The sequence below is a fragment of the Lithobates pipiens genome, unplaced genomic scaffold, assembly GCF_037356315.1.
Source record: "Lithobates pipiens isolate NorthernLeopardFrog02 unplaced genomic scaffold, aLitPip1_a1.2 Scaffold_18, whole genome shotgun sequence".
NCBI classification, from domain to species: domain Eukaryota; kingdom Metazoa; phylum Chordata; class Amphibia; order Anura; family Ranidae; genus Lithobates; species Lithobates pipiens.
The window spans coordinates 153,157,544-153,172,147 of record NW_027507758.1 but is presented as its reverse complement, the minus strand read 5'-3'; the positions used below and the strand labels follow the sequence as shown (position 1 = coordinate 153,172,147).

Genomic DNA, 14,604 nt, shown 5'->3' with positions numbered 1-14,604 from the left:
GTCTGCAGTCTCTGACCAGCTCCTGTATCATGTCTGCAGTCTCTGACCAGCTCCTGTATCATGTCTGCAGTCTCTGACCAGCTCCTGTATCATGTCTGCAGTCTCTGACCAGCTCCTGTATCATGTCTGCAGTCTCTGACCAGCTCCTGTACCATATCCCCAGTCTCTGACCATCTCCTGTACCATAGCCTGCATTCTCTGACCATCTCCTGTACCATAGCCTGCAGTCTCTGACCATCTCCTGTACCATGCCTGCAGTCTCTGACCATCTCCTGTACCATGCCTGCAGTCTCTGACCATCTCCTGTAATATGTCCCCAGTCTCTGACCATCTGCTGTATGAAAATATTTTTTAAAAACGGTCATTTTCGGTATCGGTGCTGTTTCGGTATCGGTTTCGGTTTTCGGCCTAGTGTATTTTTCATTTTCGGTATCGGTTTTGGCACCAAAAAACCCATTCGGTGCACCCCTATTGTATATGATTTCTTACGTCTACTGATAACTAAAATCTTTGCCCAGATGGTTTCTCCATTGAATTACATTACCCATAAAGAACAATTTGCTACAATGGCTGTCCACCTTGTACCCTACCACTTTTGAAGACCAACTGCTTCCACCCTTCAAGGGATACCTTGATGGTATTGATCTCCAAAACCTCATAAAAATATTGCCTCTCCAAAATACTGGCCCTTAGATGAGATTTGGGCTTATACACTTTATCATTTCTTAAAATAAAAAAAATAGTTTGACAGATGCACTCAGTATTGTACACATCAATACTAAACAGATTTTATCAAAGAAAGTGTTGCGCTGTCAGTTGACAATGTGCATAAATATTAAATCGCCAGATACATACTATGTACTCAAAGTGCATTAGTGATGCATATAACAAATCATGTTCTATGGTATCATAGGTAAAATTCTGTGGCAGAATATGAAAGTGCAATAATGCATGAAAACAAAGTGCAAAAAAATAGTATAAACCATCCAGAAAAGTCCATATGGTGATAATCCAAATGTGCCAGATGAATGAGTCCTATAATCTTCCTGTGACAATCACCCAGTGCTTCCCTTTCAAACCAACAAATATAGCCTCTTACCAAAGTCATAGACCTCATATATAGGTCAGCAATTGCCTTAGTGAGCTTCACCCCTCACCCCAGGTAAGGGCCACCTCCAGCATTTTCAACTGCACCTTTAATGGTATTGGTAGGAAGCAGCACACAACCTTCGCCTTAGTGGTACTCAGACCGGATATAAAGCATGGCACAAGAAGAATGACTCATGCACACTATCCAGTGTAAAAGGACAAATATTTACTAAAATTCTACTTACAGTGGAGAAGATAAATAATTTCAAACATACAATCCGTCCTACATCCACGGCGGGCATGCTGAATTCGCTGCTATTTCTTATGCCTTTTTATAGTAGGCTATAACTAAATAGAAAAGCTTTGTCATCTTTCTGGGGGGTTTTGTCAACTATTTTCATAATTAATCAGCCAGCCGATTAGTTGGCCTGCATACAGAGTACATTTACATTTTGGGTATTACAGTGCAGCACACATACAGCTCAGTACACCATCCATACATGACAGTAAGTGCCTGAGAGCTTGTGAATGTGTGAGGAGCAATGCCTCATGGGACATGAAGTCCTGGGCAGGAAGTGAGTGGCTCTAAAGGCAGAAGTTTTTCTTATCTTGCTATAGGGGCCTCTATACTATACAGCTTGCTATTGGTGCACTCTGAAGGCAGGAGGAGCCAGAAGAGGAGAATCAGGGCAGTTCTGTGCAAAACATTACACAGAGCAGGTATGTATAACATGTTTGTTTTAAAAAAAAAAAAATCACTTTAACCACTTCAGCCCTGGAGGATTTTACCCCCTTCCTTACCAGAGCACTTTTTGCGCTATAAACCAAAACAAAGCAACAATTTTGAAGAAAAAACACAATTTTTATTCCTTTTTTTTTTTTTTTTGCTATAATAAATATCCAATTTTTAAAAAAAAACTATTTTTTTTTTTCCTCAGTTTAGGCCGATACGTATTCTTCTACATATTTTTTTGTAAAAAAAAATTGCAATAAGCGTATATTGATTGGTTTGTGCAAAAGTTATAGCATCTACAAAAATAAGGGATAGATTTATGGCTTTTTATTTTTTTGTGACTGCGAAATTATGGCGGACACATCGGACACCTTTTGACACCTTTTTGGGACCATTCACGTTTACATAGCGATCGGTGCTATAAAATTGCACTGAATACTGTGTAAATGTGACTGGCAGGGAAGGGGTTAACACCAGGGGGCGCTGCAGTGGTTAATATGTTCCCTATGGGAGTGATTCTAACTGTGGGGGGAGGGGACTCACAAAGGGAAGAGACCGATCGGTGTTCTTCTGTACTGAGAACACACCATCGGTCTCCTCTCCACTGACAGGACGTGGATCTGTGTGTTTACATACACAGATCCATGGTCCTGCTGTGTTCCCGGGCAATCGCGGGTGCCCGGCGGACATCACGGCTGCCGGGCACGCGCACCGGGTCCCGAGCGATGCCACGGGTGCGCGCGCCCCCTAGACGGCCGGGAATGAGAGGACATCATATGACGCCCACCCAGGATGTGAGATCCCATCTGTGGGCATCATATGACTATACGCTGGGGCTGAAGTGGTTAAAGACTGTGCAGGGAAGATCAGCATCTGAACCCAGAGAAGGTTGAGGCTGATAGACTGGAGGTCATAGAAGGCGTTACAATTGCATTTAAAGTAAACTTTTACCAGTATTGTGCTTTTTATGTTTAAAATGATCATATCTATGAAAAAAGTCTTGGCTTTTAGTACTACTTTAATAAAGATTTATATCTCCCTTTCACCCTTCATATAGATTCATGTCTGACTTAGTTAACCACTTAAGCCTCGGAACATTTTCATGCCAAAGACCAGAGCACTTTTTGCTATTCGGCACTGCGTCGCTTCAACTGACAGTTGCGTGGTCATGCGATGTGGCTCCCAAACACAATTGACGTCCTTTTTTCCCCACAAATAGAGCTTTCTTTTGGTGGTATTTGATCACCCCTGCTGTTTTTTATTTTTTGCTCTATAAGCGAGCTTTTTTTTTTTTATTTATTTATTTTTTTTTCTCTCGTGACTGCGACATTATAGCAGACACATCGGACATTTTTGGGATCATTGTTATTTATGCAGCAATCAGTGCTATACAAATGCACAGATTCCTGTGTAAATTACACTGGCAATGAAGGGGTTAACCACTAGGTGGCAGTGTAGGGGTTAAGTGAGCCCTGGAGAGCGTTTCTAACTGTGGGGGGCATGGCTGTGTGTGACATGTCACTGATCTCTGCTCCGATCACAGGTAGTCACTGGGCAGAACGGGGAGATGCTTGTTTACATTAGCATCTCCCCGTTCTTCCTTCCCGTGAGATGATCGCGGTTATCCCCACAGCGATCGAGTCCTTGGGATCAGCGATCAGACTCATGGAGGTCCCAACCAGCACGCACGCCACTGGCGTCGCACACGCGATGGCACGGCGGAAAATTTAAAGGGACGTACCTGTACGCCAATTTGCCTGTCCATGCCATTCTGCTAAAGTACATTGGCGTGCGCCGTCAAAGCGGTTAAAAATGCCCATATATCCCACTTCTGGGTGTATTTCTTATATTATATATCGTGGGGACGCAAAGTATTCAGACCCCCTTAAATTTTTCACTCTTTGTTATATTGCAGCCATTTGTTAAAATCAATTTGAGGTTTTTGTTTTTTTCCATACAGCACCTGTATTGACAGAAAAACACAGAATTGTTGAAATTTTTGCAGATTTATTAAAAAAGAAAAACTGAAATATCACATGGTCCCAAGTATTCAGACCTATTTAATAGAAGCACCCTTTTGATCTAATACAGCCCTGAGTCTTTTTGGGAAAGATGCAACAAGTTTTTCACACCTAGATTTGGGGATCCTCTGCCATTCCTCCTTGCAGATCCTCTCCAGTTCTGTCAGTTTGGATGGTAAACATTGGTGGACAGCCATTTTTAGGGGTCTCCAGAGATGCTCAATTGGGTTTGTCAGGGCTCTGGCTGGGCCATTCAAGAACAGTCACAAAGTTGTTGTGAAACCACTCCTTTGTTACATTAGCTGTGTGCTTAGGGTCATTGTCTTGTTGGAAGGTAAACCTTTAGCCCAGTCTGAGGTCCTGAGCACTCTGGAGAAGGTTTTCGCCCAGGATATCCCTGTACTTGGCCGCATTCATCTTTCCCTCAATTGCAACCAGTCGTCTTGTCCCTGCAGCTGAAAAACACCCCCACAGCATAATGCTGCCACCACCATGCTTCACTGTTGGGACTGTATTGGACAGGTGATGAGCCGCCCCTGTTTTTTTCCACACATACCGCTTAGAATTAAGGCCAAAAAGTTCTATATTGGTCTTGTCAGACCAGAGAATCTTATTTCTCACCATCTTGGAGTCCTTCAGGTGCTTGCTTTTTTTTTTTTTTTGCAAACTCCATGCAGGCTTTCATGTGTCTTGCACTGAGAAGAGGCTACCATCAGACCACTCTGCCATAAAGACCCGACTGGCGGAGGGCTGCAGTGATGACTTTCAGGTTGACTTTCTACAGCTTTCTCCCATCTTGTGACTGCATCTCTGGAGCTCAGCCACGGTGATCTTTGGGTTCTTCTTTACCTCTCACCAAGGCTCTTCTCTCCCCAATAGCTGTTTGGCCGGACGGCCAACTCTAGGAAGGGTTCTGGTCGCCCTAAACGTCTTCCATTTAAGGATTATGGAGGCCACTGTGCTCTTAGGAAGCCTAAGTGCAGCATAAGTGTTTTTTTTTTTTTGTAACCTTGGCCAGATCTGTGCCTTGCCACGATTCTGTTTCTGAGCTCTTCAGGCAGTTCCTTTGACCTCATGATTCTCATTTGCTCTGACATGCACTGTGAGCTGTAAAGTCTTGTATAGACAGTTGTGTGGCTTTCCTAGTCAAGTCCAATCGGTATAATCAAACACAGCTGGACTCAAATGAAGGTGTAGAACCGTCTCAAGGATGATCAGCAGAAATAAACAGCACCGGAGTTAAATATGAGTGTCACAGCAAAGGGTCTAAATACTTAGGACCATGTGATTATTTCAGTTTTTCTTTTTAATAAATCTGCAAAAATGTTGTCAATTCGGTTTTTCTGTCAATATGGCGTGCTGTGTGTACATTAATGAGGAAAAAATTAACTTAAATTATTTTAGCAAATCGCTGCAGTATGACCGAGTGAAAAATGTAAAATATCTGTCTGTCCTCCAATAGTATATACATTATATCTCTTCTGTCTATTATTCTCAGAGCTTTTGCCCCCTAACCATATAGTTGGTTATTTATATTTACCACTGCATAGAGATATTTAACCACTTGCTTACTGGACACTTAAACCCCCTTCTTGTCCAGACCAATTTTCAGCTTTCAGCACTGTCGCACTTTGAATGACAATTGCGCAGTCATACAACGCTGTACCCAAATTAAATGTTTATCCTTTTTGTTTTCCTCACATATAGCTTTCTTTTGGTGGTATTTGATCACCTCTGCGATTTTTATTTTTATATTTTGCTATAAAATTTTGCAAACGGTTAATTTTTCTCCTTCATTGATGTACGCTGATGAGGCTACAGAGGAGGCACTGAAGTACATTGATAGGTTGCATTGGGCATTAATAGGTGGCAGTGATGGGCACTGGTAGGTTACACTGAATGGCGTCACTGGCGGGGGTTACTGATTGGCACAGAGCAGATGGCAGATGTGTCTACTTCCTCTTCGGGACTGATGTCCCTTGAACATAAGGCGGTGATTGGCTTTTTTTTTCTGGCAGATTGAGCAGCCTGGCTGACAGTAATTGCTTAATTGTTTGTGAGGCCAGTTTACAGGTGTTCTAGGTATCCCACTCAGCAGGCCCAGAATTCTGGCAGCTTTATGCTTGCAATAATTGCTTGTCCGTTCTTTTTGTAGAACCCCCTCAAAGTCCTTGTGCAGGTGCTGGCTTATAAACTAGCCAAACGCACTACGGCTGAGATGCCTTCAGCGGTTTGTACCTGTATAGGAGGCCAACTGGGAATACCAGGTGCTATACACGGTTCTGTGCACATTGTTGCGAAGCACAAACAGCTGAACGCATGAGTGCAGGAACGCACTTCAACTGAGGATAAACTTCCTTTCACCATGCAGAAACTCCTGGCTAGTCTTCCTTTTGCAGTGGAACAGCTATTTGAGGATGTTTGGATAATTTATCCAAAGAAATTCTAGTGGGAAAAGCACCCGCTTTTTTCCATTTAAGTAAAGGGGTAAATATATATTTTCATTTTTAAAAGCTCCTTCTTTTTATGCCAGGGGCATCAGCTTCCAGGCAGTCACGATGGCTTCCGCCATCAGGTTCAATAGGTAATCCTCAGTTAACCCTAGGGACAGAGGTGGGGGAAGAAAACCTACAGGATACTGTTGCCTCCTTATCAGAAGGTGCCCCGCTAGCTCAATGGGGGGGAATTCTTCTGCAGTTCTCATGGACCTGACAGGAAGACTAATGGGGGACTTCCTCAATAGCTCCAATCTGGAGTTCCAAGAGTTACCGTCTCCTCGTGTTTTCTTTTTCCTCAGATCAAACGTCCCTAAGGATCCAGAGAAAAAAAGTATTTCTCTCTGCATGGAATTTATCCGATCAGTCTCATTCCTACAAGGGGGAGAACTTCCAGCGTCTGTCGACGTCAAGGATGCTGATGTCCATGTGCCGATCTTCCCTGCTCACCAGAAATTTCTAGGCTTCGAGGTAGAAAATCTTCACTTCCAGTTTTTGTAGCTCTACCTTTTTCGGGCTAGCTACTGCACCTAGAGTGTGTATAAAGATCCTAGTTCCTTCTTTGGCCAGGTTAAGGGCTCAAAGTATAACGATACTAGCCTACTTGGCCGATCTACTCTTGGTAGGTCAATCGGTAGCCCGATTAAACCAAGGTCTGGTTACCGCAGTCAGCTACCTGGAATGCTTTGGTTGGATCCTCAACCTATTAAGATCCTCCTTAAAACCATCAAGGGGGTTGCAGTACTTAGGGCTGGTCATAGATACAGCCCACTAAATGGTAATTTTACCCCAGGAAAGAATCTGTTCCTTAAAGGAACTGATTCGGTGGGTCAAAACACAGAATCCTTCTATTTAGCTTTGCATGTGTTTATTAGGAAAGATGGTGGCTTCTTCGAGGCTGTTCCTTATGCGCAGTTCCATTCAAGACTTCTGCAAAACAGTATCCTGTCAATTTGGGACAAGAGCCAAACTCTGAACTTTCCATTGCGTTTATCCGCAAAAGTGCGTCAGAGCCTCAATTGATGGTCGATATCTAAGTTTTTTCAGAAAGGAAGATCCTTTCTACCAATTACCTGGAGCAGTCCTGGAAGAAGCGTCTGCCCAAGGGAAATGGTCCAGACCAGAGATGACCTTGCCTATTGGGATCCTACAGCCACATCACCCTGATCATCACCATCTGATCTTGGAGGCCAAGCAGGGTCCGGCCTGGATAGTACCTGGATGGGAGGCCACCTGGGAATACCAGGTGCAGTAGGCTCAATCTGACAATGTCACAACTGTGGTTTATATCAATCACCAAGGAGGCATGAGAAGTTGTGAAAGAGGTGAATTTTTTTTTTTCTGTCTTAGGCAAGGAATGTTGCTTGCTGCCCATCTGCAATTCCGGGAATGGAGAATTGGCAGGCGGACTACTTGAGTCGCCAACTGTTGTTTCCAGGACAATGGTTCCTTCATCCCAGCATTATTCTGTCAATATGCCAAGGATGGGGAGTTCTGGACATGGGTCTATTGGCATCTGGGTTCAACAACAAGATCAGCTGTGTGTCAAGGACAAGGGATCCAATGGCATACTAAACAGATGCCTTGGTATTTCCATGGGATCAGTTTTCACTGATCTATGCTTTTCCTCCTGTTTTGCTTCTGCACCTTCTTTGCAGGAGCAAGCAAGAAGGGAAGGAGGTGATTCTTGTGGCCCAGGAGATCTTGGTTTGCTGAGATCATAAAGATGGTGGCAGGGGGGACCCTTAGTTTCCATCCTTCCTTACAAATGCTAAATGTAAATGGTTTGGCTATTGAAACCCACATTTTAATATAAGACTGTGGGCTGTCGGCTTCAGTAGCTTCTACTTTGGTTATGCAAGGAAGCAGGCCTCCAGTGTCATATACTAATGAGTCTGGAAGGCATATATCTCCTGGTGTGAAACCAGGGGTTAGCACCCCAGGGAATAGGTAGGATCCTTGAATTCCTAAAGATGGGATTAGAAATGAAGCTGGCCTTTTTGAGCCAATACGGGGTTTTTCCCTTGGTCCTCTTGACGAGGAACATCATTTTCCTGGTTGCCATATCTTCTGCAAGAAGAGTGTAAGGGTTGGCTGCTCTTTCTTGTAAAGAGTCATATTGGGTTATTTTTAAGGATACGGTTTGTATTGCAGACTCATCCTAATTTCCTTCCGAAGGTAGTGTCAGTTTTTTTTCATTTAAACCAGGATATTGTTCTGCCTTCCTTCTCTCCTTCTCCCCCCCCCCCATGCTTTTGGCTTTAAAAGAAGAGAATTCCTCCAAAGAAAAGGATTTTACAGGTAAGCTGTTTTTAAAAATCCTGTTATAAGTGTGTGTTCATTTGTCTGATCCTTATCTGCCTTAAAGAAATAAAGCATTGTCTGACCAACTCTGGGAAAATTGAACATTTCAAGCACATCTTCACTGCAAGGGATACTTTTTTATTTATTTTTGCCTGGAGTTGGCTTTATTTTATTCTTTATTATTCGCATCTCTCATCCATTGAAAGACACAGGAAGCCTATAACATTTCAGGTTATGCTATTCTATTGTCGCTGGCTTTGGGAAGCCTGTTTTACTTTATCAGCAGGTCGGTTAGGCCTCGTACACACAGCGGTTCGATCTTTGTACAGCAGAGCATCTGATTTTTGTCAAAAGCTTTTGTGCAGGATTTTGTCTGGCTTACTAATTATCCGCAAATTGTCGTTTTTGACAAACACGAACGTAGTGAAGTTTGGCCTCTTCTGCTAATTTCCTGTTGTGATCGTTGATCCGCGATTTGGCACAATTACATTAGTATCACCAGCAAAGCAGCTTCATTATTATTATCCCATTAAAGAAGATGAGAATGTGCGCGGCATTTTGACATTTCGTCAATTGCCACGTCATGAATGTTAATTCTAGATTACGACCGGTAGTTTACAAGACCAAACTTTTCCAGCTCGTTCCATGATTCTGAGCATGTGTGTTTTGTACTTTTGACTTTTGTGACGATTTCTGTACTGACCATCCGAAAATTGGATGTCAAGTTCACATCTGACAAATTTTATAACCTGCACATCGAAAGCACCGCACTAAGGATCCAAAAATCCACAGACAACTCGTCTTACTAATTTTCCCTTCTGATTTTTGCATCGTGTATACGAGGCCTAAAAAGCCGGTGGCTTTAGGAATGTAATGAGCGAGCCGTACTGTTAAGGCTAACAATAGAGGCTTTTACACACACACATTTTTACTGGCATGTCCGTTTGCCTCTAAACCTTCATGGTATGCAGACGTGGTGTGCCTTGTGACAGACGCCCCCTGGCGACTGCCGTTACGAGGAAGACCTTCTGTCTCAAGGTTCAATTCTCCATCCTGCTTTACCATCGCTGGCTTTAACGGCCTGGTTGAGAGCCAGGTGTTGAAAAACCGGTGTGTTTCGGACTCTGTGATCCCAACTATGTTGAGAGCAAGCAAATCTTCTTGAAAGATATATCATTGTACCTGGAAGGCCTACGTTCCTTTTCTATATCCAGGATCCTGCTGTTTTTGCAGCGAGGAGTAGACCAGAAATTGGCTTTAAGCACCATTAAGGGACAAATATCAGCATTGGCTGTCTTCTTTCTTTTTTTTCTTTTCAGCGACATCTGGCATCTCCCTGTCTAGTGAGCACTTTTGTTCAAGGGGTGCGACATATATAGTTCCTCCAGTGCGTCCACCGTTTACCCTCATGGGATCTGAACCTGGTGTTATCGGCGCTTCAAAAACTGCCATTTGAAAATATCAGAGATCCTTCTTTCCCAGAAAGTGGTCTTTCTAGTGGCCATTACATCGGCCAGGAGGGTTTCGGAACTGGCACCTTGTCTTGCAAGTCACCCTATCCTGGTTATCCACAAGGATAAGCTGGTGTTGCGTCCACAACCTTCTCTTTTGCCGAAGGTGGTCTCGGCGTTCCACATCAATGAGGACATTGTTTTGCCCTCTGTGTCCTAAGCCGACACATCCTAAGGAGGTGGCCCTCCATTCCCTGGATGTGGTTCAGGCTCTGAAGGTGTATTTGTCTGCTACGGCTCCTTTCCGGAAGTCAGACTCGCTGTTTGTTTCGGTGGCTGGTCCAAAGAAAGGCATGGCGGTCTCGTCGGCCACCATTTCCAGGTGGATCAGACAGATTGTAGTATAGGCTTACACCTGGAAGGGGCAGGCGCCCCCCTTTCCGGTTACAGCCCACTCCACAAGGGCAATCGGAACGTCTTGGGCGTTCCGACATCAACCGTCTGTCGCTCAAGTGGTGTAAAGTGGCGACCTGGTCATTTGTCCACACGTTTACGAAGTTCTACAAGGTGAATGTTGGTGCAACGGCTGATGCCTGTTTTGGCCGCAAAGTTTTGCAGACGGCTGTATAGTTGCAATTACATATGCCTTTTTTTCTGTGAGGTGTTGTTTTTTTTTTTTATTTATTTTTTTTTTTTTTTGTAAAAATGCAGTACTTTTAAGTTAATGCACTGTTGCATTCATTACCGCAGTTTTGGTGCGGTTTTGAGGGTAGTGCCTCTGAGGAGCACCCTGTGTTTGTTTTTTTTGTTTTGTTTTTGTGGTGTTTTTTTCCACACTGTCGTTTTTGTGGGTAAAGTTATACTAGTTCCCACTTGCCATGGTGGATGAAGTTTCTATGCTATTTTCCCACCCCTTGTTTTGGCACTGCTAGGGGACGTCCCAATGGCTAAGAGAGGAGCTGTGTCAGTCGGTGAATATAAGAGAAAATAGGATTTTTATTTTTTGCACTCGCCATGAAATCCTTTTCTCCTGTAATTCCTCGACTGACACAGCACCCGCCCCTCCTATTTTTCTTTACGTTGTACTGCTTGTTGACGTACCGATGGCTGCATGGGAGCCTGGGGGGTTGTTACCTAAGGCACCGCCCCTTGGGCGGAACTCAAAGTTCTGTGTTTTTCATAACCTGTTATCCCTAGTCTTCTCCTAAAGGTGGCGTAACAACCCAATGGCTAAGGAGCTGTGTCAGTCGATGAATACAGAGAAAAGGATTTTACGGTGAGTACAAAAAATCAGATTTTTTCTTGCTATTCCCACCCCTCGTGTGTGTGTGTGTGTGTGTGTGTGTGTGTGTGTGTGTGGGGGGGGGGGGGGGGGGGTTTATTTATTTATTTATTTATTTTTTTACACTGCTTGGGGACATGTCTAAGGTGAAGATGCTATGTCTTTCAATGAACGAAGAAGAAAATAGGACTTTTGTATTCACCGTAAAAATCCTTTGCTCTGACGTTCATTGACGGACACAACACCCCTCCTATTTTTGTTTGTACTGCTTTTGACGAACTGAGCTGCTGGATGCAGTGTGAGGGGGTTATAGCCAGCAGGACCGCCTCCTGGGCGGTACTGTGCAGTTTTGCTGTTTTTAACATGTTCTGCCTAGTCCTCTCCTAAAGGGGCGCTATAACCCTAAGGTCAAGATGAAGATGCTCGTCAAAGAATTTCAGTACAAAAATCCTATTTTTCTAATTAAAGAGAATTTTCAAAAAAATATAAAAATTAGCTGCTATACCTCTGGATGTTTAAAAAAAAATGACTTGTTGCTGATGCGAGTTAATGTCTTTATTTTATTTATATGAAATTGTTGCCTAATGCTTAATTACGATCCATGCTTTAATATATTTTTTTATTAAGTTCCTATTTTAATAAACAAGCTCCTCAAACATCATTGTGAATGACAAGCATTTCCAGACCACACACTCTATATGGGTTAGCTGGCACCTAACAAAGTAGTAATTTTTCAGTGGTTTCCTTTTCCTTCTCAAGCTTGAGTGCAGGAAGTGTCTCGGTGTTGGGGTTCTTTTTGTAGACTTCCGTCCTCCTATTGTAAAAATATGCCTTTGAGAAAATAGGGTTCTTACAGATCCCCTGGAGAAAAAAAGCAGATTAACTACCAAAAAAAAACATGGAAAGCTGTAAACTCCCTCCTCTCTCCCAGTGTTGCTTTTACACAGCGCCAAGGTATTTGTCAAAAATGGAGCGGTTGGTTTCACCTTTTTTTTTCTGGTTTTTAGTATTACTAAACCCAGAACGGTAAAATAAGTCTGTATATGCAGTAAAGCATACCTGTGGCACCGGAGGGGTTAATCATCTCCATTGTGTAAAAAGGCTGTTTGATCCTGTATGCACAGATCCTCCTCCTTCCACTGACTCCAAAACATGCCTAGATAAGACAGTTACTGGAGTCAGGCTGCACATGCTCAGTTTGTGTATTGCTATAGTAATTTTTTTTTTATGTGTGTGTGTGTTCGTTCGTTCGTTCGTTCGTTTTTTTTTTTTTTGTTTGTTTTTTGGGGAGAGTGTTTGAAAGTGCGTGTGATCAGCACAGGGTTAATCGGCAATGTCCAGACAGGGTCAGAGGCCCTGCAGCCTGATAGGACAATCTTGGGAAAATGTTAACTCCTCCTACAAGCTTTAACCAGATGCTGATAGAAGTGACAAGACTGCTAATATACTGCTGATGAGCAGTTTATATTAAGTAATTGCATTTCCATGTACTGTGGGATACAAGATATAGTGAATAAAGGGTCCAGGGTTTAGTAACACTTTAAATACAAATATAACCTTACAACAAATGGTAGTGGGGGGTGCATAAGACTTGGTAGCCCTGTAGAGGATGATGTTTTAGGAGGGTGCTGGGGGCAACTGTGGGGGTGGGGTCTTCATGGGAGGCTAGCGACTTTGCAGGGGCACTGGGGGAGTGAAGGCACTGCAGCAAGCAAGGGAGTTGCAGATAGCTGGAGGCCTGGGAGGAGTGAAGTCAAGCCACTAGGGCTGAAACAACTAATCGATCAATCGATCAATCGACAACTAATCGATCAATCGACAACTAATCGATCAATCGACAACTAATCGATCAATCGACAACTAATCGATCAATCGACAACTAATCGATCAATCGACAACTAATCGATTAATCGATTATGAAATTAATCTATTATTTTCATAATCGATTAATCGGCCAGTAACATATTGGGGTTAAAAAAAAACTAAAATGAGCCCTTTATAGTACTAAAAGAGAATAATCGCTACTGTAAATATTACTCACTGTTATACAGTAAAAAAATGAACCCCTTACAGTAGTGATTATCTGCCTTTTTTTTTCTACTATAAAGGGCTAATTTTAATTTTTTTTTAACCCCATTATGTTAGTAAATGTCTTAGACCTGGTTCACATCTATGTGTTGGTGCTTTTTGCAGAAATGCACTACAGTTTATTTACATGGTTTCCTATGGGACACGTTCACATCTGAAAGGGTCAGGGACTTTTAACGCAAAATGGTGCTTTATTGGTTCAATATACTTCAATGGAGAAGCTGCAGAAAAGCATGTAATGTGTTTTTGCAGCAATTTGTGTTTTTTTTTATCTGCCCAAAAAAAGGCAAAAATGCAAATTGCAGTAAAATCACGTGCGCAAAAATCAAAACGTACAGCAAAAAGCATTGCAGAAACAGATCAAAAGCAAACTGCATAGGTGTGCACCGTGCCTTATGCTGGCCACACAGATCAATTTTCAGATGAGAATATTCAGACGAAAAATCTTTGTACATTCGCTGAATGAAAGAATTTTGTTTGAAATTTTCACTTGTTTTTAACATTCTGTTTTTAAAATGAATGTAATTTCTGAACTTAAACCATACACTGTCTGAAAATTCCTTTCCAAATTTTCCCGTCACTGTGGTTGAAAATGAACATCAATTTGACCCACTTTTTTTTAAAGGTTATTAATCGATTTTAATCGAAACAATAATCAGCCAACTAATCGATTATGAAAATAATCGTTAGTTGCAGCCCTACAACCCACCCCTTCGACTCCAGTGGGGAATTGCATGGGATTAGAATCCACAGGGTGGAAAGCGCTGTCTTTTTCCAGTTTTGATTAAAAAAGTGTGTGTGTGTGTGTGTTATCTCGCCTTGAGCACATATGGCAGACAAAATATCTGGAGAAACTGTGGAAAACATTGTGCTGCCTATAATATTGTTGCAGGTTTAAGGCATGACCGGTTTGGTAGTGGGTCAGTGATATATCCTTTGAAGGACGCACAGACCTCTACAGGCTAGACAATGGCACCCTGAGTGCCATTAGGTATTGGGATGAAATCCTTGGACCCTATGCTGGTGCAGTAGGTCCTGGGTTCCTCCTGGTGCACGACAATGCCCGGCCTCAATTGGCGAGAGTATGCAGCCAGTTCCTAGAGGATGAAGGCATTGATGCCATTGAATGGCCCCCCAAGCT

At 42.8% G+C, this 14,604-nt stretch overlaps 1 protein-coding gene across 1 annotated transcript in view; it reads left to right on the top strand.

Annotated features, from left to right (window-relative positions):
- The window catches only part of MEMO1 (mediator of cell motility 1), a 90,480-nt gene that overhangs the window by 25,963 nt on the left and 49,913 nt on the right, over positions 1-14,604 (top strand). The window lies entirely within an intron of this gene.